Raw genomic sequence first — 5,047 nt, 5'->3', positions numbered from 1 at the left:
ATACTTTAGCTGGTTCACACAGTGAGTCCTAAACGTGTGAAATCTTCTACATTCCTACAAGTATAGGCTTTAACCCCTTGAAGATTTGAAACAATCCTTCTATTTAGATTCTTAACCACCTGCATTACTAGGCTCTGTAGAAATCATTTTTCTTTCTAAGACCATTTCCCTCGTTAGTGATCTCTCTTCCTAACTTCTACTTATGCCTTTTCACTCTGATAGTTTAATGTCTTTACATCTGGTTCCCTACTTTAGTTTCTTTACTTGCCTACTGCTTTTGCCTTTGGTTATTAACTCTAAAATTACCCTTTTGAATAACATTTTAAAAAATCTTTATTTGGGGGTTCCTGGATGTCTCAGTTGGTTAAGTGTCTGCCTTCAACTCAGGTCATGATCCCAGGCTGCTGGGATCTAGTCCTGCATCAGGCTCCCTGCTCAGTAGGGAGCCTGCTTCTCCCTCTCCTTCTGCCTGCCGTAATCCCCCCAGCCACCCCCTCCTAATGCACTCTGTCTCTCACACTCTCTGTCTCTCATATACTCTCTCTCATATAAATAAATAAAATATTTTAAAAAAATCTTTATTTGGCATGTAAAATTGCCAGGAATTGCTCTTGGTGCCTTGTACCAGAGGGCAGCAGTGAGGAAGGGTGGTGGAGCCATCCAGCTTCTTCAGGACACAGAAACAGGACGAACACCAGAATCTAATCTATGGTGTATTTAGGGATTAGATCAACCCTTTTATCAAAGCAGAAGACCCCTGAGGACACTATCAGAAGGTGACCTGGAGGTCAATATGACAAGAATGAGATGCGGGGTGGAAGACTGCTAGCAAAGCACAAAAGACAACGGCAAAGACAGTGGAATGCAAGGGGCACGCTGAGCTAGTCCAGATAAACATTGGAGACCATAGCAGAAGTGCATAAAATGAAAGCTCCTGAACATTCTGGATACCCAGTCAGAGTTAGCCGTATAGAATAAACCATGTAGCAAGGAAGGGGATAAAGAATTTAACACATCTCGAGAAGTTGGAGTTCAAGGGAACAGAGAGAGACATGATGTTCTCTCAGACTAGAGCAGAGTCCCCTGTTGTATAGAGTAAGCAGAGGGAGGACAGGGGAATAAAATTTAAGATAAACACCTGAGGGGTCCTTGCTCACAGTCATCACGGAATATAGTCATGGATTTCAGATGCTTAGAGAAACTGCCAACCTGTGAAACAGAAAACTTGGACTGGGCTCTCTTCATTAATATTTCTTCTCTTCTTTTCCTTTGAGAAAAAAAAAATATTAGTTTTCTTTTTCTTCTTTTACTTTATTTTTTTTTGGTTTAGACTTATATAATTCAGCCTCATTATAAAGAACTCAAATTAGAACACAAAGAAAAACAATCCTCAAAATAACCTTGGTTATTATTAAGTTAATAATGTTCAGACCTTGGTCTTTTTATATGTACAGTTAAGAGTAGACACACGAAAAGACATCTGATAGACAAACAAAATGTTCCTAAACAGGATTGCACTATGAAGCCTCATTCAAAAAGATCAGTCTACTTATTTGGACTTAATTACTAAAAATGAAGAAATTAGAGAAATTGCAATCATTTTGAGAAATATTTTCTATGGATACCTATAAATTAAGAGTAAAAAACAGGAGAAAGGCTAAAAGGTTGAGATCATTGTGTTTTATTTCCTGAAACACATTTTTCTGTTTTAGGCAGGTGCTGAAAGACATTTGCTACTTACACATACATTCTCCACCTTCCCTTTTAAAACTCTCAGTTTTTAAAAATTGTTATATATGTTAATTGTCCAATTTTGTAACATTTGTATTCTGTTCTATAAAAATAATTCCTGTATTTTTTCTTATTACATTGAGCTTTTGATGGGCTCCATTTTGTGTTAGAGTTGTTTAATTAATGAACTAATATGTAATTGGTATTTTTAAAAAGATGACCTTACATGTGGCAAATTCCCTGAAGGTAAGAGAGTTTGAGAATGTCTGACATTTACTTAAATAGACTCCTGACTCCGTCATAAGCAAATGGGAGTTCACCATTTCTTTTCTTAATCTGTTGCAGAGTTGAGCCTTTCTTCTACCAGTCCTGTTTATTTTCTTTCTGGAAATGTAAAGAATCTTTTCTTTATTTAATTATTTCTTTCAACTATGTAAATAATTTTAAAAGTCAAATAGCCTTACTATGCTTACAACGAAAGCTTAAGACTTTCTATTGCCCTCTTTTAATCATTGAGGTCATACATTTAACCTGAGAGCTGTTTTTTCTGCCAGTTGCCTCCATACTATAAATCACATTTAAAAAATTTTTGATTTGAGTGTAGTTGACACACAGTGTTAACATTAGTTTCAGGTGTACAACACAGTGATCCAATGTCTCTATACATTATGCTGTGCTCAGCACAAGGGTAGTTCCCATCTGTCACCATATGACACTGTTACCATATCACTGACTATATTCCCTATGCTGTGCCTTTATAAGTCATATTTTTATATTATCATTTCTTGGCCTTTCTGTTTTAGATTTTATTTAATAACTTTCTATTATGAAAGATCTATATTTGCTTCTCTTTGAGGTAAATACTTTCTCTCCTTTGATGTTCCTAATGTAGTTTATATATCACTCTTTTTTGAATTAATTTTTAATGTTCATGAATTTATGACAATGCAAATACTATTCACAGCTAAAAGAAGTATTGTACTGTGATTACAATGACTTTTCTTAGGGAATGTTTTATTTGTCCTGGAATTAATGACTGCCTTGATTTTTTTATTTTCTGTTTCCTGTATAATTTATTAATCACCAAACTCTTTGAACTTACTGATGACCTAGAAAATACATTGAAATACCTCAGTTGCTCTATCATGAACGTTAACTTCTTGGCAGTATCCTTCCTGGAAGTCACCACCCTCCAACTCCTGTCTGGATTGTTTGTCTTCTAGGACAACAGTTTAGCAACGGTTGTCTTAGGTTTTTGCCTTCGCCATGTTCCTGTTAGCTTCCTTTGTGTTTCTTTTGTATTGGATTCTGTGCTTTCTGTGCTATGTCTTCCTTAGTTTAATTATTTTAACTGTTGCCAATTAGTTACTTTAACTGTAGTGAATTAATTATTTTGACTGTAGTAAATCTTCCAGTTACTTTTTACTGGTAATGGATCGAAGAGAGACTTTTTGAGGACTTACATATGAGAAAACGTCATTATTCATCCTTCACAATTGACTAGTAGTCTGAATGGAAAATTCTAATTTGAGATTATTTTCCCTTACAATTTTAAAGGCATTATGCCATTGCTATAGGCAACAGTGATTTGGACATAACACCCATGTGAATTTTGTATCCTGATACTTTATTGGTTACCCATTTCCCCTCTTCACTTTCTTTCCTTTTTCTTTTTTCTTTTTTTTTAGAATACAAATCAAAATTTATTGAACAAAATTAAGGTCTTTATACCTCATAGTTCACTAATGCAAAACAAAGGCTAGGTATTGTTTTAAAATCATTCACAAACATTTAACCTTTACTCCCCCTCACACCCACCAAGTAAAATGGCCCACCAAATGTTACCAAAACAAACACTGTAAATAACACCAAGTCCCATAAAGACCACTATCTCCTATGCAATTTCTTGGCATAGGTGATCTTCATGGCACGGGATGGTGTGATTTTTAAATCCTTGTAAAGCATCCCAGTAACTCCAGCCTGTCTGTCATTTTCAAATTCCATGAAAGCAACGCCGTGCCTCCGGGTACCAAACGTACTTCCTTGAAACCAGGAAACTAAACAGCATGGATCACATCATCTCATTAGTCTCTTCTGAGAAACAATAAAGGAATAAAGTGTAGTGTGGAGGGTAATCAGGGATCTGAGGATTTGGTGTTGAATTTCCTTGGGTATTTGCTGCATTTGGTATTCCCTGACCAGGCTTTTTGTGTGAAGTTGTTGTAAAGAGTTCTTCAGTTTTCGTGCTTCTCTTTTCTTTCCACTTTGTCAGCAAAAGTAATACAGATTTTCGATATTACAACAGAATCTCTTTTTGCATCCTGGATTTGCATTTGTTTACCATAAAATGGACATCCTTGTAAGGATGTTTGAAGGCATTGGGGGTGAGCCCAGTTCCTTAAAAGTAACAAAGGCTTGCCCCCTCCTCTTCACCATATTTAAAGCTACAATATCTACCATGTGATCAAATTGAGAAAACAGGGAATATAGGGAGCTTTTGAATTCTTCTTTTTTAATTTTGTCACTCCTATTGTTGATATCAATTGTAGGATTTGGTCTGGTATCCATGTTTTGGGTTAAAATGTCCCAATAGCCTGAGGCCCATGCTGGTCCTGTGAAAACCGAAATACTCTCTTCACCTTCTTAAGGCCATTAAAATCTTTATTTTATTCCAGAGATTCTAAAATCAAGTTATATTGTTACCTAATTGTGAGTCTCTTTTCACTCATTTTGTAGCCTTCTTGGTGGACACTTTTCATTTTGAGATTCCACATTCTTAAGCTTGATGAGATTTCATGAAGTAGTTCTATGTCAATTTTCTCCCCTCCATTTTCTCTTTCTGTAACTCATGTTTTCGAACTTTTGAACCCCAGGGTGATCCTGTATTTATTTATTTATTTATTTATTTATTTATTTGTTTGTTTGTTTATTGTTTATTTTACTTAAATTTTTCTTCATCTTTTGTGTTTTTGCACTTTCTGGCAGATTTCCTCAATTTTGTCCTCTGCTCCTTGGAGTTGCACCAAACCAATCCTATTTCATGTTTTCCTAATTTCTTACCTTGACTCAGATCATTCCTCTTGGCTGACATTCCACCTTCCTACCCCTTCCTTTCTCAATTCAGTGTCCATTGTGGTGTCACAATGATCTAAAATTTAAGTCAAACTATGTCATTCAAAGAATGTGAAGGCTTCTGGTTTTATCTCATATTAGCCTTCAGAGTATTCCTTGAGTGTAGAACAGAGGACTAATTAATATTTTCCAAACATCCATAAACCAAGTTCTACTTTTTCTGTTTATCTGCTTCTCTTCTACC

At 35.6% G+C, this 5,047-nt stretch overlaps 1 pseudogene across 1 annotated transcript; it reads right to left on the bottom strand.

Moving 5' to 3' along the window:
• Window positions 1–3,618: 3,618 nt before the first annotated feature.
• LOC308354248 (U2 small nuclear ribonucleoprotein B''-like) lies at window positions 3,619–4,305 on the bottom strand (annotated as a pseudogene). The gene has a single exon. The product of its transcript is annotated as a U2 small nuclear ribonucleoprotein B''-like (transcript).
• Window positions 4,306–5,047: the final 742 nt, after the last annotated feature.

This window comes from Martes martes (genome assembly GCF_963455335.1).
Source record: "Martes martes genome assembly, chromosome: 13".
NCBI lineage: Eukaryota > Metazoa > Chordata > Mammalia > Carnivora > Mustelidae > Martes > Martes martes.
Note: the sequence above shows the minus strand (reverse complement) of the source record. Positions and strands in the feature narration are given on the sequence as shown.